Source organism: Oxyura jamaicensis, chromosome 18 (genome assembly GCF_011077185.1).
Source record: "Oxyura jamaicensis isolate SHBP4307 breed ruddy duck chromosome 18, BPBGC_Ojam_1.0, whole genome shotgun sequence".
NCBI lineage: Eukaryota > Metazoa > Chordata > Aves > Anseriformes > Anatidae > Oxyura > Oxyura jamaicensis.
In genome coordinates, this window is record NC_048910.1 from 9,956,547 (window position 1) to 9,980,175 (window position 23,629).

The 23,629-nt window shown below is 48.0% G+C and overlaps 1 long non-coding RNA gene across 1 annotated transcript in view; it reads right to left on the minus strand.

Moving 5' to 3' along the window:
* The window catches only part of LOC118175823, a 73,480-nt gene that overhangs the window by 17,950 nt on the left and 31,901 nt on the right, over window positions 1–23,629 (minus strand). The window contains exon 2 of the long non-coding RNA XR_004755149.1: window positions 16,079–16,208. This is a non-coding gene — a long non-coding RNA (uncharacterized LOC118175823). The remainder of the gene's footprint in view (window positions 1–16,078; window positions 16,209–23,629) is intronic.

Sequence of the window (23,629 nt, forward strand, 5' to 3'; positions counted from 1 at the left end):
TTTTTTTTTTCCTTAAGCATTTTGTTATCTTGAAACTATCAGCAGCAAATAAAGATGGAGACTTTTTGCCCAGACGACACTGCACATCTCTGCATCTCCCTTACTGCAGCTTCCCACCCGACCGCCGGGCTTACCAACGTGCACGCTTCCCTTTGTGTGTTGGTTTGGATCCATACAAAACACAGGGTAAGTTTCCTTTGAAGAAACTGGGGAAGGAGCATGGCAGCAAGCCTGGGTAGGTATTGAGTTACTTTCTGTAATTCATATTTCCTCTAATGAGAGGCTTGCAGGGAAGATACTCCTCTGGTCGCTCTTCGAGTCAGACAGGTACAGCAGCGAGTGCACCAGACAACAATACGGAATCTAGAGATGGCTTTGAACCAGCTCCCAGGCTATGAGCACTCCTGAACTTCAGTATTCAGATCCTAATCTGGATCCGTGCCCTGTGGTTGACCATTTAGCCCACTCCCCCACCACATTACGTGTGCACATACACATTTTCAACAATGACCCAAATCAAAACACGAGATGTTAACAACTTGTGACTTCAAGGCAATTGTTGGCATCTCATTCTTGCAAATGTAAGTCAGAAAACTGAAAGGACTCACACGGATGTTCCTAGCATATGACTTCCAGCACTTTCCTGAAAGCATTACTCCATTTTGCAGACCACCTCGCCTCAAAACAGTTAGAAAATAAAACAGCATGCAGGAAATACGACATGTAGTAGGTACAACAGCTTGTATGATTCCCGTGCCAGACCACTTTATCAAATCCTTTCTTTGTGCTGGGATCACAACCTCCTCGCACTCAGACGTCCTCCACCACAAGACCGGAGACAAGACAGGAATCCTGAGCAAACGCGGGATTCCCCGATGCAGCCTGATCCCCTCCCGGGAACATCAGAATTGCAATGAACTTATCAAGAGTGCTTCGGGCCAGGAGGGAGGGTAATAAAGATAGAGAGCTCAGGCCAAAGCAGTTCCCCAAGCACATTCCAATAACCCAGAGATCTCAGACGAGAACAATTCTTTTAATCTTTTAACGGCATTTCAAATTTATTACTCCATTCAGTGAGTGCAGATACTGTGAGGAAGTTCTGCCCGCGTAGCTACAACCGGCTGCGCTAGCCACGTCGTGGCTTTCGGCTTCTCGGCCAAAGAGGCTTGCAAATACTCTTCCCCGAATATACCTATGAATTACCACAATTAGTTCCCAGGAAGTTACACTGAGGATGAGACTTTGAAGTTTCCCTTTTGTGAGCGCCGGGGTCACTGGGAGTCATTCCTTGCAGGGACGGTGGCGAAGGAGCCGGGATGCGGAGGTGGAAGGACAGCCCAGGGGTGAAGGCGCAACCTGTAAACCTGATCGTCGGCCTAGAAGGCGTCCCACGGGACTTCGTGGCATCACTTGTGGTGCTTTCACAGTGCATGTATGTTACGAGAACAGACAACGGGATCTCTAAAATCTAAGCCTTTTATCTCTACAATTTAATTTTCAATAGGCTTTAAAAATAGGCAGCCTTTCCTTAATTTCCCCTCTCGCTGGGAGAAGCGCCCATGGAGCTAACAGCTAGAGCTGGCCCCCGAGCTACACTTGGTGGCTCTCGCAACCTGGAGAGCCCAGGCTGTGCGAAGAGGAGGGAAAAAAAATCTTGGAAGAGGAACTTTTCCTTCTTTTGAAGTCAGAATGGATTTGCAAGGGTCTTATGTGATGAGGGGACAGTTTTAAGTCGAGGGGATATGTGTATAATTTTAACCATGTAAATAGTCCTTTGCAGCCTGGGAATCTTCTGACGTTTCAAGGCTTTAAGAAGTTGGCAGTGCATACTTGTTAAAATCAGTTTAACCACTTGCCAAGAGGTTTAAAAGAAAGACGACACCTATTTTGCATGAATAGTGATATTACTCTGATGAATTTAGTTATACTAATGGGAGAGCTTAAAGAATATGCTCCTGCCCATGACAGATTTTTTAAGGCAAATAATAAGGTTCTGGAGGGTGTAACCTAAAATAGACATTTCATAAAAGATTCATCCTTGAACAAAAATGTCATGAAAGCATGAAATGAGAAATAGACGACAATCAGAATTCCTCTTGAAGTGCTTTGTAGTAATTATTTTAAAAAATCCTCACAAAAGGCTCTTTTCAATTGCAGAATAGCAAGCGAGGTCTGTGTGGTTCAAGGCCAAATAATTTCTGCAATGGAAAAAACAGCTTCAGTTCTTCAGTTCTGATGTAAGGTATTCTAAATGGGCACGAGCTTCAATTATTGCTTTCTTTTCCTGGGCTTCAGTGAGCCGTGAATTACCCACAGATAAACCCCCTGCTCCTCAAAGCGATGACCAGCATCACTTCACTCCTTAGCGCTCCCGATCCTACAGCGACACCGAGTACCGCAGGCTCCATGGGAGGGCCGGGGGCTGCGTGGACCAGGCAACCCTCGAGCAGCTCCGAGAGCCCCGTGGATGGGGCTGGAGCCCTCCCCTTGCCAGTCCCCAGCTGGACTGGTCATACTGGAGGGGGGAGCCTGCTCCTGGGCGACTTGCAGGAGGTGGTGTTGGGAAGGTTGGACCTTTCCTCTCCCCTGACTCTATCGTGTCCCACTTGCACCCCACAACCTTTTTTATTTCTTTATCTTTGCTTTTCCAGCGCTCTGCTGGAGGGGGACGTGGTGGAAAAAGATGGGACCAGCACTGATAGCTGGGAGAGGAGCACAGGTGGCTGGGTACCCCGACAGCATTGAGCAGTGCTGTCAGAAGAGACGCAACGACAGCTCCACTGGTATCATCTTTAGGTCCTTTTAAATGACTGCCATTGTAGGAGCACGTCACCACCACCACGGTGACAGATCTGCTCCAGATGACGTTTTCCTAGAATGGAGTTGCATTTGTCAGTCATTTATAAGTAATAAACATGCCTGGAAAGCGCCAGCACCTGGATTTGCCCCACAGGGAAGCAGACCCGTGCCCCACGAGGCAGGCACGTGCTGCTCTCCCACCTCGCATCTCAGAGGCAGCCCAGATGGAAGCTAGCGGAGCAGCACACGGAGGAGATACCCCTGGGGGAGCTCCAAAAGCATGGCCACCAGCCGAGCCTACCGGGCTTCCCCTTGAGGAAGGGCAGCTTGTGCCCTTTGTGGGTTTTGTAGCAGTGCCCGGCCAGCAGGTCCTGGCTGCCGGCATCTCCCACAACCCAGGGCTCACCTTGCTTTCCTCTCCTTCATTTTCCCTTCTCAAATCTCGTTCAGGAAAAGGCACTTCCCAAACCACCGAAGCAGCGAGCGGCCGCTCCCCGCAGCTCCGGGGTCACCCAGCGGTGCCGGATCGGCCCCTGGGGAGAAGGGGATCTGGCAGGGCAAGACAAAGGGCTGACATTGTTTATTGTACGTATAAATGTTGGTGTTTTTAATGCAGGCAGCCTCACCCCAAGCCTACGCTGTGCCTCCCTCGCTCGGAGGGGCCAGGCTGCCTTCAGCAGCCCCTCAGCCCCGAAGCGCGGGTGACAGGGGCGGCATTCTTCGCTCGAACAATAGAGACTTGTTCACAGCCCGATACCAGGCTGGTAAAGCTCTGAATTTTCAAGTGTGTTTGAGTTGGGGCTTAGCTAAACAAAACTCATTTTCCATGCAAGGCTGGGGATTCTCCTAAGCCGGACGCGTTACGGCCACAGCTCGGACCCTCTCTCTTTCCCCAGCACGGGTTCCCCACTCTCCCCGTGTTTACACTCTTTTCCCTTCTGGCAATTCTAATTTTGCATTGAAAATCCTCCTGGTCCTTCCTAAAGCTAGGGCTGACCCACATTTCAGACGGCAGTGTTTGAAGCAGAACCTATTCCCCACCCCACAGCCCCACCAGAAGATTTTAATTTTAAGCTAACTGCTGCGCTTTGTTTCCAAATGCTTTATTTAAAATTACTTCAATGTGTAGCTTTCTAAAACATTATTTTCCCTTTCTGAGGCTTTTCTGGCTTTGCATTTCCCTCTCCTGATTTTTAGGACTTCTCTTTCTTCTTTCCTGAGGAAACACTACCCTCAAAAGCAGGTCTCCTGCAAAGTGCCTCTGGACGCTCCCGCGGATGCGTAACCCCTGCGCCTCGGTTTACATAGGTGTAAAAAACCCACGGAGTATCATTTCCCTGCCTCAAAGAAGCACGGTGAAACTTAATTAAATTAAGTAATGCCTACAAAGGGATCCTATATCCTCAGGTGGACAATCTATATGGAAAACGCACTTCTAAGAGCACTCTGTAAGCGCTTCAAGATGAAGATACAGCACGAGGAGATCACAGGGACCTGGCGGTGCTGCTCCTCCTCCGGCCCCGGCACCGCCTGTGCATCTGTTTGCCCCCAGGGGCTTGCTCTGGACTCAGAGGAAGCGCCCAGGGACCAGGAGCCCACCCTCGCCCCCCTGGGATGCTCTCTGGGGGAATGTGGCCAGTGTGGAGGTGTCTGCACCAAAGGAGGTCTGTGCTCAGCTTCTGTGGAGCTGCTGGGGGGCTCGAGCAGCTCGCACAGCAGCCACTGGGTCTCCCCTTCCTCCCAAGCCCCTTCAAAGACCTCAGTAGTGAATGCAATGCAGCTTTCCTGTGATGTGACAGCCGGCGAGAGGAGTGCTTACGATCAAGGAGGAGTGCGAGTTGGTGAAAGCAGCAGCATGCTCAGGCCGGGTTTGATGCGGCTCCTGTCCCGAGGCTGAGCCTGTGGCCCCCAGCACCCCCGGGGAGCCACCACGCCACCCTGGTCAGCGAGGACAGCACTCGGTTGCTGCAAAATGAGGCAGAAGCCACAACCTCTGGGGTTGTGGAGAGAAAGCTGGATGTGTCCCTGAGCAGGGGACAGGGCAGGCTAACACTGGTGGAGGGGACACGTCCCCTGGGAGCTGCGGGACAGCAACCCGTGCTCCACATCTGCTGGGTACCGCTGCCCTCCTCCTCCTCCTCACGTAGCAGGTCACCCTTCCCAGGGGAAGTCAGCTGTGTTAACAGGTGTGAACACAACCCAAAATGAAAAAAAGTTGTATTTTCTGAGAGACAACAACACACCCACCGCCCTGCCCAAGCCAACCCACGCTGCCTGCATGACGAACACTTGCGCATTTACGCTTTGCAAGTACAAGCGAATGCGTGTTTCATCACAACAACATCACAGCCACCTACGACAAAAATAATTAATGACTGCTTAATGGCCCCGGCTTTTTTAAGCATATGAATAGATTAAACTAAAAAAAAAATGGAAAGGAAAAACTATAGATCATTTTGAGCTAGAAAAAAGAGAGATGTGTAGATGTTAGGTACAGAACAATGAATAATGTGTCAGCAATTTCCGAGTGACCGAGGTAACCTCAACAAGTGCTGCGCATCAGTTCTTCCAGAGAGGCTGTTTTACATCCCCCAGTCAGAAGAAAACACCATTTTCAGTTTAAAAGATTTTCACAAGATGGCAATGGAAAAGAAAGCTAGAACAACCACAGCCGACAGGAGCCACCCGTGGCCACCACCACGCAGCAGCCCCCAGCAGAGCCCCAGTCCCAAAGAGCTGGGGCAGGAGCGGTTGGGATGCCACGGGATGGAAAACGGAGCTGCAGAACACCTTGCCTACAGTTCCGTGGGAACACTGCACATGCTGCATGCCTTATTGCATCCCAGAGGATGTCATTGCAGAGAGCTGTGCTCAGCAATGGCTGTAAAATCCAGAGGTACAGGCACGTTATTCTGGCTCTGCTAAGCCCTCAGCGGTGCACCCACCTTTGGCCAATGCTCAGGCACCCGCCCAGTGCAAACCTGTGGAGCCATCGTGAGCAGCAACAGCACCAAAGACCTGCCCATTCATTGCTGCCAACATCTAGGGTCAGAGATAAAACCCAAAACACTGTAGAAGTAGTCGGAGACTGCCCAAAAGGAGCAGGGGCAGGAGCAGCCCCATGCCCAGGCAACCCCCGGGCTTTCCCTCTCTGAACCAACAAGGATGCCGCATGGCCAAGCCAGCCAAGATGTCAAAGGAGGAGCAGAGGATCACCGCCGCATCTAAGCACTCAGGAAACCATGGCCATACAAAAATGATTGCTTTTTAAGAAGCCTGAAGGAGCTCAGTTTGCTTTCTGGGTTTAGAAACCTCAGGTTTCCCATGCCAGGGCTTTACTCTGCCAGGTAGAGTCCGCTCGATGCTTCCCACTGTCCTCAGATGACAGCAAAACCCCTACAGAGACAGGATTTTTCCACATCCCTTGTACTTTGGTGTTTTCTCTCTTAATTTCTCAGTCCATCTCCTGAGATTTCAGCAAGACCTGGGCCAGCACGTGTTACCAGATGCCACAAAGAGCCCCACTGCTCTGCCACAGCGCCCACCGGCTGGCAAGGCAACGAGCCAGGTAGGATTGCTCAGGGAACTGCTCCTCCACGCCAGGTGAGCAGGGTGCTGCTGACGGGGGATCACAGGCAATCAGAAATACCTGCGGCTCACCAGGTACTGCTACGTGCTGCAGGTTCATCGCAGAGAGTTGCTGCAGCATCTGTGAAGTGGTTTGCCTTCCTGCACTACACTTACACAGTTGGGGAAGTCATAAACAAATCGTCTTTTCAAGTGGAATTGAAAGCTGTTTGGCAGTGTTGTGTTCTCTAACAGCCCCATTTTTAAGGCAAAAACATCCCAAGTTCAAGTCCTGCAAGCGCAAGGACCTGCACAGTCAGCTTGGGCATTTCGGTAACGATTGCTGGAGCGTTGCACGGCAATGACAGCCACGAGCGCCTCTCTGAGCGCATCGTAAACTCACCTTATTGATTTTCACTCTGCCTGCTCGTTCAGCCTGCTTTTTTCAGTATTACTTCTCTGTCCCCAGCTCTGCTCTTCCTTTCAGCTCCTACTGAGCAGGATGGAGACCCAGGGATGGCTCGCTGACTTCCAGCCAGCCCGAAAACTGGCCACAAGGCCCCTGTGCACAGGCTCTGGCACCATCAGGAAATCCCAGTGCTAAGCTCCGAACACAGGACCAGTCTCACTGAAAGTTAAAGCTAGCAAGAAGCTCTTAATAGGCATTTAAAAAGCAAAATACAAACTTCGCACAGTCACCACAGGGTGAAAAAAATGTATACATTTTTTTTCAAGTGACAGTTGAAAGTGCAAATACACGATTCTATTCCTTGCCTTCCATCAGCTCCCTGTGGCACATCGCCCACCGGGCTAACGGCCGGCCTGTTATTAAGCACACATTTCATGGCCATTACCTTGGGTTCAGCCAGTCACAGATGACTTTATTAGGCATGACTCAGATAACCACCATTTTAATTGTTGGAGCTGTCCTCTATGCCCACAGTGAACGCAAGTTGTTTTTAAGTTGAAGTAACATTTTTCTTTCTGTTGGGAAGCCCAGTGTGCCGTCACACGGGGCATCTGGCCAGCAAAGGAAACTAAATAAAATAATTCAGGGTAAAACCTTGCCCCTTCCTCTGCTTCTTTGAGGCACAAGCCACATCTGATAAGCAACTTGGCAGAAGCGAGACCATGAGAACCACGCTCTGCTCAAGGCTTTAATAAAAAGACTAACGGAGAACGGAGGGGAAGTGGTGCTGAGCCAAGAGACTGGATCAGGCTCCAGTCAACAAGGGAGAGGAAACCTGTCAGCTTCAGGAAAAAAGGTCATACAACTGTCTATTATCGTCATTAACAGTGCAACCGTTTGGAGGAAGAGGCTCCTTCCCATCACCTGCTCAAACACCAACCATTACGGACCCGGACTTCCATGCGGATTAGTGACCTGCAGATGAAGACACCCCCGGCGTGCCCCCCTCATTCTTTGCCCACAGCGGAGATGGTCCGGCTTGTTTTCAATTGTTTCAATGCTTTACAAATACCAAACAAACCAAAATAGACAAAAACGAATTCTGAGAGTTCCCGTTGTCCATCTGCACCACGATCAACGCGGGCTGTTTGTGTGAAACTTCAAGTTCTGAAGCATGAGAAAAGCGGATAAATATCCCCCAAACCGGATTCCACAGCGAGCCAGGCTGTACAACCGGCACGGACAAATTCATTTCTGCATGAACTGCGTTAGAGCACACTCACATCCCCAGGGCATGCAAATGTGAGGTTACCACGCTGCAGCAGCCGCAAGCCCCGATACAATCCTGAGCTCTCAAAAATCTCACAGCACCATAGCACAGCCTGCCCAGGTCAACAGATCTTTCCATCTTTCCACAGGCCCAGGAACTCCTCCTGGATGTCCTACAGGACCGCAGCCTCAGATCTCCCGTTCGACCTGAGATGCCTTTTTTTTTTTTTCTTTGTGCAGATCCTCTCTCATTACTTTTATTGCACAATTCAAAACCATAATATAGCACGCGATAAAGAATTGCGCTTGCTCTGCATACACAAACGGCTCTAACTTGCAGTTTATACTTAGTAATGAATGCCAGACTGTGTGTTAATAACAAGTTAAATCACCGTAGCGTGGTGTCAGGATACACACTTTTGTAACCTAATGCTGTTAAGTTCTCGTGTCATGTGAGCCGCAACGTACAGTAGCGATGAGCAGACATCCCCACTCCCTTCGGATCACACAGATGTTTTGTGCTCCCAGAGAATATTTTGAGACATACGCTGTTAGTGTGTATCTATTATAACATTATTAGCCACACTCCTAATTAATCCTTAGGAATTCCAGGCATTTCTCATTTAGTTCTTAGCAGAGGAAAGGGAAAAAAAAAAAAAAAGTGCCTTAACAACTATTTGCGTCGTAGAGTTCATAAATGAGCCCATCACCCTATACCAGAACTGCTATAATTTTATCGGAATGAAAACCATTCTCTTTGATCTCCTCCAGTTCTTAAATCCAGCAGTTGTGTATTCAAACATCAATGGAAATGTGGTTTCAAGCTTCCTCTTTCATTATCTTTCTCAAAGATAAAAAAGAGCAAAAGAAAAAAAAGTTCTGAGCTTTAGAGATGAGGCAATATTTTTACAGTAATTTCTTTATCTGATTTCATCCTGTTTACAGAAGCTGCCGTTTGGAACATTTCCCCCCCCGCACCACCATTTTTGAGATGGCTTTTCTTTAAATAAATGTATATTAAAAAATAGCACAGACAACAGAGTCAGCTTCCTGCTTGCTCTTTATTGTGAGGGAGATAAGGTTGCTAAATGCTGTGCTATCTGACTCCGGTTCGGTGCGTGACCTACACGGATCAAGATGGAGATTTAATGATTAAGCTTAACTCCTTTATCTTCAGCAAGGGGGGGAGGAAAGAGTACCCAAACAAACTACTTATGTTGTGGCATGACAGAATTACATTTCAACACAATAATTAACTATCTGACACATTCCTGCGAGGCTGCAGATGTCACTAATGGCTCCGAAATGCCCCCTCCGTGTTGTCATAACCCAGAGCTCTTCGCAGCAGCCAAAACAAGCACGCACTCTGAAGAGCATCAAGGCTGGCAAAACGCACTTCGTCCCTTCTCAGCTGATTCACGCAGCCCACAGGTGCGTCCCATGGTTCATATGCCACTGATAGACAAATTTAGGAGCAAATTCAATTAAAACAGGTCCTTGATCTACCGAACCCACAAAAGTGTTTTAATCTCTTCCGTCCAAGGCCCTTGTCTCCAATCTTCCTGCTAGCTTCTCTGCAGCTCTTGAAACGTATCTCGATCTCTCACGCCCAGATAACACGGCCCATTTCGCTGACTGTTATGCAGCCGGCGTCTGCGAACAAACCAGGAGAAGTCAGAGCCCTCTGGGTGGTTCCCGGGCTGCTCCTCCCGCTCCTCCTGCGCCCTATCAAACCCCTCGCAAGTCGATCCTAAAAAGCTTGCTCCAGTAAAACCTTCAGAAGGCCAGGCACTTCAGTTCTGAGTAAAAGCCGCACGTATTTATGCAGGCAACCTGCATGCAAAAAGACTGGCAACGCATCCCGGAGACAAGCACGCCCAAAGTCCAGCCTAAGGTCTGTAAGCACACGGAGCAAACTACGGGCATCAACAGCGGTTTAGAGCTTCGCACGAAAGCCACATGACACACAGCAAGTTTAATGAAGTTTGCCCTTAGCATTAGTTCGAACCTCCAGGGCTGCTGTCACCCACGTGGATCAAAACAGCAGGATTTATTTGCATCCACTCCCACTTGAAACAAAACGCAGCAGCCACCAGCCCCGGCTCCTGCAGCACCCAGAGAAGCAGCAAGCTCCCTGGTGCCTCCAACACCAGGCAGACCAGGACTACATCAAGAAGAGAACCCACACTTCGCTTTTAACCCCAAAAAAAGCTCATTAAAAGGAAGAACAAATTCAGGACCTTACCTTCCAAAACCACCACGCTGCTGCAAGACCAGCTACTTTGGGTGCCAGAGGAGTCTCCCTGCCAGGCACCCCAAAGGAACCCCAGCAGCACTCCCTGCCCACCCAGCTGGGAGCATTTACTTTAATTAACAAAGCCACAAACAGCTGAGAGAAGCATTTCTGCCCCCTCCGCCCCCCAGAGCATTAGCATACCACTCTGGCTGCCCCTGGCTAGAAGGGGCTGATCGGTGCTAAGAGGTTCAGAGGAAACTGGTTTTGCCTTCCCACCTCCTGGTGCAGGACTGAGGTGGGAAGCGGTTGGCCGTGTTACACCGTGCCTCTTCTGGTTGCTGATAAGCAGCTTGGATGAAGCCTGAAGTCAACGACGTTACTTTCCAGAGCCCTTTTTCTTTGCCCTAAGAGCCTTTCTGTGCCCGCCCTCCCTTTGACCACGTAACAGCCTCACGTCCCAAAAGCGTGGCTGTGGAGCTGCGTGCCAGCTTCATGCGCCATGCCATTTCTGGGGAAAAGTGCTGGAGGGAAGCAGCCTGCAAACACCCCAACACCCCTCTCCACCTCATCAGGAGAGAGGAATTTAGGCCTGGAATGCCACAAATGCTGCTGCAGCCAGGAAAGGAGTTGCTTCCAGGAGATGCTCTCAGTAGCTGGGGAGATGCCGCAGCGGTGACTTGTGGTCAGCTCTCCAGTTGTGTTTCTTCGGCCTCTGCATCGCCTGGTGGGGGATCGTTGTCTTCCTCCTTAGCGCTGCCAAGTTGTAGCTCTAAATTCCCAAGGGCAGCCATCACAGCTCGATGGCTTCGTGCTAAGGAATCAATGAGCTGGTGATGGGAAACTTCTGGATTTGGTAAAAACAAACCAGAGGGGGCAAAACTCACTGGTTAGGCCTCTTTCCCCTGCATCTTTCTAAGAGTGAGGAAGAAGAGCAGATTTAGGGGGACTTCCCGGATGGAGAGATGCAATAAGCTAAAGCTGTCTTGGGCTGAGGGATGGGAGGTTAAGAGGATGCCCAAGTCAAACTTCAGGGGCTAGTTTCAGAGTCATATATGGAGTAGTTAACGTAAACGCTGGGGACTTTTGGTCTCAGAGCTGCTTCAGTTTCTCAGCTTTGTTATCCAGCCTCTTAAAAATGTAAGTGCGAGGGATTGGACAGGAGAGAGCCAGAAGGCAGATTTTTCCAGCCTTGCAGAAAGAAAATCAGAAGTGCTTCCATGCTGCCGCATGCAGCGTGCTGCTTGTCACACTGATAGATTGGGGATGTTGCGTGAAATAAAATAGAAAACAATTAAGCCGCACGTGACTCGGGGAGGGGGTCGGTTTACTTTGCAGGATTTGCATCAACATTTCTTTTGGCTTCGATCCAGGCAGCTCAGCACCGCTTCGAGTCACTTAAACAAACCCAACTCTGAAAGCAAAACTCCGTCGGAGCTTCTGAGTCTCACCCAGCTTCACACTCACACCAGGGGGAGGGGAAATCGCACGCGAGGTGGCCACAAATCTTCTCCGAAGGCCTGTGCTCCTTGCACACACGTGAAGAAATTCATAGCCACCTTTGTGAGGGCTGTCAGCTCGGCCGTGAGGATGCAGCACAGCCCTGTGCAGTCTGATGCCCAGCTTTCTGGACAGAGCTTTGAGGGAGCAGCAAAGCTCAGCTCCAACTTCAGATATTTGCAAAGTTTAAAGGAGGTAGATCGGGGGGGTTTTGTTCAGCACCTCTAAAGAATGTCATAGGGGGGATCTGAGGCTGGCTCCAGATGTGGTCCTCTTTGCCTGACTCCGAGCAGTTCGTGGATGAGCTAGGGCTTGACTTCAAGCTCACTAGCGACAGAAGTTTTGGTGCATGAATAATAAGCAACCTGGTGCATATTAAAACACAGTTATCGAGTTGTTCCAGCAGAAAGTTTTGATTTGTCTTTTTTATGGCAAGGTTTGCAAGTGCAGAACAAACTTTTTGTTCTATAAAGTTCGGAGCGAAGTGCTGGCTCGCACCAAGAGCAATATTTGGGCCCTTTTGATTATTTTATTTAGAGCTTTTTTTGCAATTAACCTCAGCCCTAGAAGTCTTTCTGTTTTGATGAGGCTATTTTCATATGGTGCAATTTGAAAGGGGGCCGTGACAGCTACGCATATGTATTATAATCATATTTGAGCCATTTTTCTTCTTCATCTGTTTAATGTCAGCTGCTCTGCCAAAGTAGCCAAACTCCTTTAGGGCAAAACAGCGTAATGGGAACTGACTTTCCTGATGTACCGTCTCTGTATGCAGCTCTGCAAGAAAGGCACTGCTGGATCGGCCTGAGCTCTCCTGGTCCTATCACTCAGTTACTGCTGCTTCTACAACTGAACGTTAACCTCCTGCTAACCACTGGCTGTTGTCAGTTGCTGTGTGTGCGCAATGGTCTCTGTCACTGTTTGGACTGAACTAAATTGGAATTTGGCTCAGAATCAAAATCCAGACCTGGATTTACCCAGCACCTCAGGAGGGCAATGAGGCCATGAGCAGGAAGGTTTAATCCAGCAAGGGATGGGGTGAGGATGAGCCGGCTCCTTCCGTAGCCCAGGGGTGGGTGGCTGTTTGGAGGGGGGCTCACGTCGTGTGTTCTGCTCCAGCCTTTTTTGCTTGTCCATTAATAAAGAAATGTGAAAATCTTTGCCACTAGGAGGACATCAGCAGTGAGCTGTCACACTTCAAAATCACGCCACAAAAATTCATTTCTTTGACCCTTCTTCTTTTCCTTCATGTTCCCTGAGTACACACAGACACTTAACAACCTAGAACTGGTAATTGAAGCAATTACTTGAACACAAAGGTGCACGCAGGTTCTAGCACCCTCCCAAGAGGCTTTTATTGTATTTGCTTAATGCTTTTAATTACAGTTGTTAATGTGACAAATTGATAAGATGCTTGATGGCTTCTGTTCAGCTTGGGATGTTCTGGTGCTCGGCAAATGCTCCAAAGACACCTGGCAGAAGCCACCTGCACAGTGTTACTTGGTCCAAACCATATCCCAGGGCATCATATCAAATTAAAATGATTTTTTTTCTTCTCTTTTCAACGGGGAACTTTTCCTCCTTCACCTCCCAGTGTGAATGTGGATGTATGAGCAATGAATGGCAAAGGGGAAAGGAAATGCAGAGAAACCACACAACGATTTACTGGGGCTTTAGCAAAATATTATCATTCTTAATGTTTGTCGGCATGTGGCAATTTTCTTTGAACCAGGGATAGTTTAAATTCCTTCTTGCTTTGAAGACTTAATTTTCTCCCATAAAGATTATGGAGACTGTCTTGGATAATTTTAGGACTTAGGCACACTATTTGCTGAGCTCAGGCATGTTTTGGACCATGTATATTTCATTTGCCACCTGCCAGCTCGTGTTCACATTTTCCCAAAGTCTAGAGGTCACAGACAAATCCTGAGCAAAGCCATTTGCTACGGCCCAGATCCCGCGTTGCATGTGCATGGCCTGAGAGCCCTGCTTGCACACAGGCACGACTCAAAACTTCTTAAATGATGTTTCCAGGCAGAGCTAGATCCCCAGCCTTGCAAACAGTGGCTCCGGTAAGTAACTTTGCAGACGGCCACATGACAACTGCAGGCATGACGTGGTGTCTGTCTCGTTGCTTGCTGGTGGCACTCGGGGGCCACAGCCTGGGAGGAGAACATCGGGCTGGAGGGCAAAGGAGATGTCTGGGCTCCTGTGTGTCCTCTACGGAGTGAAGCTCATCCCATGGCCATGACGCAAAATCCTCCAAGCTCTGTGAGCTAGGGTTGGTAGGCAGGTGTGAGCCAACAGAAATGTCTCCGTCGCTCTGCATGCAGCCAGGCCAGGAGTTCGCCCACTCTCTGATTTGGCCAACGCAGAATGGACAAGAAACATTTGGAGGTGACATGAGAAATCACCACGCTCCAGCCCTGGGGATCATCTGGGGACGAGTCCTGAAGACAGCACATCAGCATCAAACACCCAGCTCTTTGGTTAACAGCAGAATGCTCTGAAAAGGACTGATAGATGAAACTCAAGGCAGACAAATTCAAAATAAAGCCTGTAGACATAGCAGTCATTGTAGAGTAGTTCTGAATGACTCTTGTGCCCGTGTTTGTGTCTGCAGATGAAGTAGAGATTGTTGGCTTTGCTTGCACACATTCCCTTGGCCTGAGTTAACTTCCTTGGGCAGATGAGTGCCCAGAAATAAACCGTCATAACCTCTGAGCAAAACTGCCAAGGGGCGGTGAAGTCTCCAGCTCCAGTGTCTTCAAACCAAGGCTGGTTTCCTTCTTTGAAGATACACTTTTGCCAAGCACAAGTTGCACCTTAGTCAGACACCAGTTACCAGACTTGATATGGATGCAATTTAATGGCCCATGAAATAAAGGTCAGCAGAAAAAGATTATTGAATGGTTTCCTCTGGCTTCACGTATATGAATCTGTGAAAGGTTGGCAATTCGTACCAACCGTCACGGTGTTTTTCATGGAATCCTTTGATAACGGGATTAGGAAGTACCAATATTAGTTCAAATAAGCTGCTAAAAAGTGTCTGACACTTGGTCATTACCAGCCTTCAGTCGCTATTGATCCGTGTCTGTGCTGGAGCTGGTAATCCAGCGCGGGGAGGGATCTGGGGCAGCTGCAGGTACGGCGAAGATCGATGGCGAGGCGGGCCGGAGGATGCTGCCTGGACAGCAGCCTCCCTCTCACTGGGGTTTTTTAACGAGAAGCAAGCCCTGCTTTTTGTTTTCTAACAGATTATTCTGCCAAACGGTTTGGCAGCATTCTCATTCCTCAAAACAGAGGAATCACCATTTTGCTTTTCCTGAAGCATTTACTATCGGAAGAGACCGCCCTGCACAGAACTGCGTTCCTGAAACATGAATATTTCATGGGACCGGTTTTGGGGTGATTACTTATGGTTGAGTTTTCATGGCCAATAACTAGATTTTTGTGACTATCAGCACTTCTTTGGTAATTTAAAATTTACTTGAAAAGGAAAAGAAGCAAAGCAAGGCTGAATGGGTACAACCAAGGTCTTGCGCTCCTACAAACACCACGATAAAAGTATATTTGTTCATAAGAATACTTTGAAATATTTAAGAGAGCAACAGCAGGAAATATATGCACATGTATATGTATAAAACCAGAGTTTCGTGAAGTGTGTGGGAAGGAGACTATTTGGGAGTCAGCACATTTCTTACCAACTATATTAAGTGCACCCAAGGGTGAATTTTTTATTTATTTGGATTTTTCTTTAGAACTAACCCCTGTGGTGCTTTGGATATCTGGACATGTAAAATAACAACAAGCTTTACAAACATGCAAGTCACAAAGTGCAGCAGCTCTCAGAAGGCACCACGCTGCTCAGCCCCTTCCTCCAGTAGAGCATCGCCTCCCCATCCCTCCCCACTGGTCCCAAAGAGCACAGAGCTCTCCCTGAAGCACCCAGACCTGCCTGGACCTGATGGGTGGGCACACGGAGGCTTCTCCAGCCATCCCAGCTACCCACCGTACATCTCCTGCTACCCCCTGCAAGAGATATTCATGCCTGAATTTTCAAGGCTAGAGTTCATGTGCAATGTGGAGTGCCTCCTTTGTATGAAACCCAGTTTGAAACATTCCTGGGCTTGAATAGTGCAAAAAGCTTTGACCAAATATTTGAACTAAATTTCATTCCTCAAATGTATTTGTCTTGCTAGAAACATTACAATTTTGATGAAGCTTCTACTTGGAGAAAATTCTCATCTCTCTGCTCCCCAGACAGAATAACTGTGAAACCAGGAGTGAGGAAGACTAACCTGGCATCCCAGACAAGTGCTCTGGCCTTCCTGTAAGGTGGTGGCTTCTCCAAATCTCGACTGTTAGGATTACTCCACTTCCAGCAAGCATCAAACAGCTGTTTTTCCAGGAACTTGAAGCAGATCTGGCCTGAGGGGGAATCAAGAAATAAACCATGAACAAAGGGGAAAAGATTTGCAGGTTTTGTTCTGCAGAAGGATAATTTAGTCTCATTTTAAAAAAGGAAATTATAATTTTCTAATTTTCTATTTATTTATTTTTTAAATAGGATAAATTTTACCCTTGGAGACACTGCCTTCTCTACCTTTGGCCAAGTCTGGAGCACTGCCTGCCTCCAGCCAGGCTCTTTCTGTTTCCAGCTGGATGCAGAGAAAAGGCACCCAAAGCCAGCAATAACTCCTGAGCCCACACGTTCAGGTGTCACCCTTCCCAAATCCCAGCCCACCTGAGCCACCCTCACCCCAACCAAACCGGGGTGTCAACAGAGCTGTCCCTCTGGATGAGGCAGACAAGTGTCACGCCAAAGCAGTCGTCTGCCTTCTTCTGCCTTCCCTCTGAAAGAAGGAGAGCTCCAGATCCTTTTGTTTTGTTTTGTTTTGTTTTGTTTTCCTGCCTCACTTGCAGTGCATTTTGCCTTCCTGATAACTAGTCTAGGGCCTGGCCTGCTCTTGGCCAGGTTTTTCTCCTCTCCTCGTGTCATGCAGACCATCCCTGTCTGGGATGGGAGCCCCTGCCCAGGCATTATGGTCACTGCAAACTTGCAGAAATGACCCCGAGATCTTCCTGACCCTGGCTGCGTTTGCTCATTTCCTCCTCAGCTCTCTTTCTATTGCTTTTCAAATTAAGGTGCACAGGAAACCAGAGCAGTTTCTGATCTCTCCTCCACCTAAAAAATTAGAACATCAAAACCAGTTTTACCAGCAATAAACGAAGCTACTTTGAAAAGTGAGGCAAAGGGATCTATCTGGAGTCAGTAAGACATTGTTAGGATCTCTTTGATCGGGAGCCTTAAATGAAAATTATCAAATGGCGCTTTAAAACATACACCCTTTTGTTTGATTAGCCTGCTGCAGATAACCTTTATTAAACCTGATCTAAAATTACAGCCATGCACTGGTGGTTCTTTGATGCCTTGGCTGTTTCATTTCCTGTTTATACTATGATACACGTTGCACTAGGAGATAAAGCACTTCTGAAGGATATTAAGACATGAAAGTCCCTTGGCTATTTGCTGGCACTGTTTTGATGTTTTCTTGCTCTCTAGAAATTAGCATATCCTTTTCAAAGACTGCCTCTGATGAGAGTAATCCTTTGCCATGATGTATTTGCTAAAAGTCATAAATGATAGTATATTGTGTAAAGAAATGACACATAAAAGGGACGATGCTAGATTATTGATAATGAGGCAACTTGTGCAACTCTGCTTTTGGCTTTTATAGAACACATTTTTGACACCATAAATGCATTGAGCTTATATTAATGAGGATTTAATACTTCTGAGATTTTAGAAACTTGCTTAGAACAACTTTTCAAAAGAAGGGTTTTTGGGGAAGTTTAATGTTTTCACTAATTTTGATAAGATAGTCTGTTAAGCACGTTTTGCTGCCTTCATAATGAGGAACGACGGAAAGGTTTTTAGCTTGGCGTTGCCAGAATTAAACGGTGCCTGAATATTTATTTTATTATTTTTTGTAGTGTCTATTGCCATAGAAACGAGGTGGTTTAATTATAGAAATTTGCAACAAAATGTTACCTTTCAAAAAGAAGAACTTTGACACACATAAAAGCAAAACATAAGGATCTGATATCTGAAGTAAATAAGTATCGCTCCATGGAAGCTTTGAAGTGACATTGATTTACATCACCAAAAGATCTATCCCTTGTTGTCACTAACAAATGACCTGAGCATTTTCACAGAAGAGAAAGCCATGCCTGGATGATGACCTAGAAAATACGGACCAGGGCGTCGGGATCGTGGTGGGGTGAGGAGGAGCAGCGAGGGCTTTGAGATCTTATCCAGTCTCTTTTCAAAGAGACTTCCCCAGGACTTTTCAAAGAGCGCTGGATGACACAGCATCAGGTTAGACTGTAACATCCCTGTAACTGCCTGAAAGTCAGCACAACACCTGCTGCGTTTCATGTGCACAAGCACCCTTTGGTGCTCTCACTAGCCCGAGGCACAGCAGCACCCCAAGGTCCGGACTCTGACAGTTGTGCATGGGTCCGGCACGGTGGCACCGAGCACTGCGGTGGCTTCAGCGCAGCGTGGGGAGGGTTTACACCTTGCTGTACACCACGTGCTTTCTGCAGACAGAGGCAGGGAGCTGAAGTTTGTGTTTTCCAAACTGGGTCACCTAAGCTGCATACCTGGGGACGCGTGAAGCACACCTGAGGATGAGGATTTTGTGAGCAAAATTAGTAGACAATTTGCGGAGCCTTTGAATACCCAAACTCATCCAGTCCCTTATCCGTACGCCTTAATGTGGAACTGAGGCCTCACCTTAGATATCCCGGGTTGATAATCCTGCCCTCGGGAGCTAAAGATCTCATCTGATATCCACTGAAGTCAATGGGACAATTGGCTGTGGGTGGCTGCTCCGGTGAGCCCCAAAGGGAATAAAGTCACAGCCAGCCTGGCGATGCGGGGTATGAGCGCCGCTGTCACCACTCTCTTTCCCACTGCTTCCTTTGCAGCAGACCCTGGCACAGGACTTTTGGAGCTGCAACCACGCTAATCAGCACCAGGCACCGTTCTTCGCTGTGCATCTCCGTGTGCTGGGGTAGGAACTGGATTTGTATCAGTTCAGGTAGGTTGCAGGGGGAGATGAGAGAAAGGGAGGAAGGAGCAATCGGGAAGGCAGAGACAAATTATAACTCCAGTGATGAAAGCCACCTTGACTGCAGCGAGGCCAAGAACTTGCCAAGATGATTGCCAGTTAAGCATGCATTAAGCAAACATCCCTCCTTCCTTCCTGCCAGGCCTCCGCCGGCGCTGCCTTCACCTGCAAGTTACCGGATTGGAAGCACAGAGAGTGACAAAATTATTACTTTTTTAATGACTGCAGAAAAAATCACAGACGGTTGACAATTCAAGAGAAAAAGGCTTTTAAAAAATTGATAGTTTTTTTTTTTTTTTTTTTTTTTTTTTTCCCCCTGTATCCTTATCAGGAAGTCTTTCAACTCCTCTCTTGGAAAGCAAAGACATGAAGAAGGTGCTGGGGAAGGGATTTCTGTGCGGGCACCTGCTGTTATTACTGCAAGCAGTGCCAGGGAGCAAAGCCATTTAGGATTAGTCCCTGAGAAATGGCGATTATCGGGACTTCTTTCTGCAGGACCTCTGCTCATTGGCCTACATGCCACCCGCTAACTGGATTAGCATGACTCCAGCCAGCTGCTTGGAGAATGTGTCCCATCCCAGCGCTTTGCCATATGTCATACAGTATTCGCGGCAATGAGCATGACTCATAAGATCAGCTTACGCTTATATAAGGTTTTCTGCAAATTTGGGGTGATTTAGCTAAAAGTAATAGAGGCGAGGCTCACGCTGAGCTCATATTCCAACCAAAAGAAAAAGGGGCAAAGAAAAGCAGCGAGCGGAAAGCACGCGATGCCCTCAAAGCCAGAGGACTTGGTTTCTTTTGGAGGCCCTCAACAGACTCCTGCAGTTCTCCTCTGATGTTCTGAGCCATCCGCAGAGGTCCATCGGGCAGAGGAGCCAGGCGTTGCTCTGGCATCCGTCCCTGCCCAGCTCGGCCGGCCCAAAAGGCGGCTGTGAGCGAGGCCGGACACTCCCTGCAGTGACGGCCTCCTTCCAAGGGCCTCTCGTCCCGCCAGCACGCGGACGACAGCCAAAATCTGCAGCCTGCCAGGGTGTCACAAGACCGGTGAGTCACTGGAGGATCACAACGGGGTGCTCTCATAAAGAAGCTTAACAGCAGGAGGTGTCAAGGTGAAAGCACCTGTAAATGAGATGGTTTATAACTTTACAGCCTTGCAACAGCAACGCTGGGCCACTGAGGCTTGCAGGTCCCTGCGCTCGGTTCCTCTGTGCTCGGTCCTGTTCTCTGCAGCGGTGCCGGTGTATCATTGCCCCAAAAATGGGGTGTTTGTGGGACCGTGCTGTGGCCCAGGATCCGGCAGGCACCTGGCGAAGACATCTGCTCACCTGCAGCCCCTCCTGTCCACTCTGCAGCCAAGGATGACCCTTGCCACGCCATCCCAACAGCAAGGACCTGTCACCTTCCAGGTTTGGTCCAAAAGATGCAGCCCCCGAGGATTCCTCCCTGCGATCACATCCACACCCTTCCTCTTTGCAGGCATCGTTGCTGTTTAATAATGATCTCAGAGGTGCTAAGCTGATAATCATCTACCTCAGCTACTCCGCACACGTTGTCAGACACACTGGTAATGAAAACATAAAGTGTAAAGATATCCCCTTCCCAAGGTAATGGAAAACCTGAGCAGAGATTGACGTTAGAAACGAGATAGGCGGACTGGGAAGCCAAATGAAAAGGAGGAACATCTGGTTCCGTTTTTCTTTGTGAAATTATCTCACACTGACCAAGCAGTACCTTCTCTGAAGTATATAAACGTTGAAGACGCACACACATGGTTGTTATCAAATGGTATTGTGCAAAATTAAATTGGCTACTTTATGGTGAAATGGAGAAGGAAAGCAGGCATTTCAAACACATGCGTGTCTCTCAGCGAGGTCTGGAAGCGATCACGATGCAAGGATGGCTACTTTAAAATATCTACAAATAGTTAGGGCCATTCTGTGAGATGAATAAGCTGGGGCTGAATTTAATAAAGTTATCAAGGCCATAATAATACAGGGGCCAGTGCCTGAAACTAATAAGAGCTTTGGTGAGCATGAGATAGTTCATATGTGCAAAGCATTCCTCCTGCGCTGACTTGCGAAGGTAACGCACCGTGCCAAATTCCTCTAACTTCACCAAGATGTGCTGAACGTCTGCCCCGTGGCGAGGCTCAGCCGGCCCGATGGGGGACACGCAGCACCCCTCTTCTGTCCGAAGCCTGGTCACAGCTCACAACGTCCCTCGGTAAACGTGGCTGGTGAGGTCCCACATGGCACGTACGTGTTCGTCCTTAGCATGTGCTCTCCATGCCAGCTGGTAGCACGTTTGTGGTTTAAGACAAGAATCAAAATAAAATGTTCCCCAGAAACAATCTGTTACATCAAATTTCTATCTCCTGGTTCCCATCAGAAGCTTCCGAGCAGGTTCCTGGGGCTCCGGCCTCACTGCCCGGTCCCAGCCCCAGGACCTGGCTGCTCCCGGGCACCGGGCAGCAGAGCAGGGTTGGCAGGGATGCTCTTGCCTTTGGGCTCTCCAGATCTGAAATTTTCCATTTGTGGAAAATTCCACATCTCCGATTTTATTTTATTTAATTCGGAGGAATATATTAGATATGAGAAATTTTCTCTGGACTGGAAATTCCCGTTACCACACATGTCGAGAGGAAAGCGTTCAGTTTTTCCAGTAGACTGGTAGCTGAGCAGGAAGGAGGGCTTGGTTTTCCTGAATTCCACTTCAGAGCGCTGCTCATCGAGCCACACAGCCTCTGCAGGGCTTTTGTTTGGATAACCTGCCTTTCCCACAGAGCTGCAAACCTGGGCAAAGGGTGAAGTAACAGCCCTCCTTATTCCTAGCAGGTTTGGGTGGTTTTTTGTTTGTTGTTTGTTTTGTTGGTGGTGGGTTGTTTCTTTTTTTCCCTTTCCTTTTTTTTTTTTTTTTTCTTTTTAATTTTGGATTCAGAAGCAGAGAACCAAGAGCAGTGCTGGGGCTGGCTTCAGGGAATGCAATTCTCATTCCTTTGAAAAATTCTCGTTCTGCCAGTTTGGAGCTGTGTTCAGCATTTCACTTCCCACTTGGTATTGTGGAGCTGAACTTTCTCAAGACATTGACTGTGCATGAAGCAGAAGAAAAGAAGGGCAGATTTCATCTAGCTTGGATTTACCCAGGCAGTGATTTTCTTCCAGAGATCCTAATCTGAAACTGCTTCTTCCCGCTCTCCTGTGGTTTGCCATCTCCAGTGTGTGCATTGGAGTCAAGCTGCGGGTACCAATGGGACTGGGAGGTACTTGGCAGAGATAGAGATTGGCATTTTGGCTCACTATATTCAGAATCCATTTTATTATGGCCATGGCAATATCTCAGTACTGTGCTTGGCATTGGTTTCTACCCTGAAAATGGTAGCATTTCTGAAACAAACAAACAAACAAAAAGAAAAGCAGGTAGGCAGAATTTTACCCAGAAATTTACCAATTTCGCCAAGGTAGACAAGTCTAGCTGAACTTCTGGGCACCTGCTGAAGTTGGTTCTGTTGAAATTAACCTTACAATGCTCCACTACAGCTCTGTGAGAAGGTATGAGAGGCGGCTGCAAACGTGTCCTTTGGAAGGAATGGTTGCTGAGAATTTCAAACTGCCTTGGGAAACATAACTCCAAGCCCCAAGTTTCAATGGAAATGCAGTAAAGGAAACCTCAAAAAGCAAACTCCAAGCTCCTCTCCCAGATTTCCTTTTCCTTTCATGGCGCAAATTAAAGAATACAAACTTAGTGGAATTGCAGGCATCTAAGAATAGCTTTGATTTTCCTAAACATTTACAATTCTGTTTTATGTACATCGTCAGAAAAAGAGCAAGGAAATACAAAATGTAAATCTTTAAATGAACCTGAATACCAAGGAGACTTTACATATCTGCTTGTAACAAATGGGATGTTGCAGCTAAATCTCAAACAGGGTAATCAGAGAGCTTCAATAGCCGTGGATGCATGGAGTGTAATCAGACATGGGATGTCTTCTGTAGGGCTCTTCTTTCCCTCCCTTCCAGGTTGGGAAAACTATTGTGACTTGCTATAGATTCTGACGCCTGCCAGTCGGTTTGGTTTCACGGCTCCCGGAGCCACAATCCGATCTCCATTTCAGAGAGCAGCCGCAATGTGCTAAGCTAGATGCCAAAACCCTCCCTGGCTTTGTGGCAAATGGGCCGAGCAGTCATCCTCTCTGCTCTCGGATACAGAAGATGGTGTCCCCATTAACCGGCTGTCATGCAACGTCTAACAAATCCAGAAGCCGGGGATGTGAAACCACCTCCAGATGGGAAGATTTGCAAGGATTCTGGAGAGCCTGTTGGGCATCTTTGATAAAATGCCATGCTTACAACAGGGATGTTGTTCTCTCTCGTACAGCAATGCTGAGTGAAAAGTTGAGTTTGGGAGGAGATATTAGCCCTTTCCTCAGCAGGACAGTCCTGATAGAGCAGAAGGCATTAAGGTAGCAATTTAAAAAACATGATGCTCAGGAAGCACCTAATTTTACTACCAGCTGGGTGTTAAATTAATTGTATGCAAGCCAAATGTGGCAAAAGATAGAAAATTCAGGCTTTAAAGTGTATGTGCTTTCCTAAGAACAATTCCGCTTCTTGGTTGAAAGCAATGAGGATATGTCATGGAAGGAGTCCGGCGATCAGCAGAGTGGCATCATGATGGATTAGCACAACGCACGCTTGCCTGGAAATGCTCAGC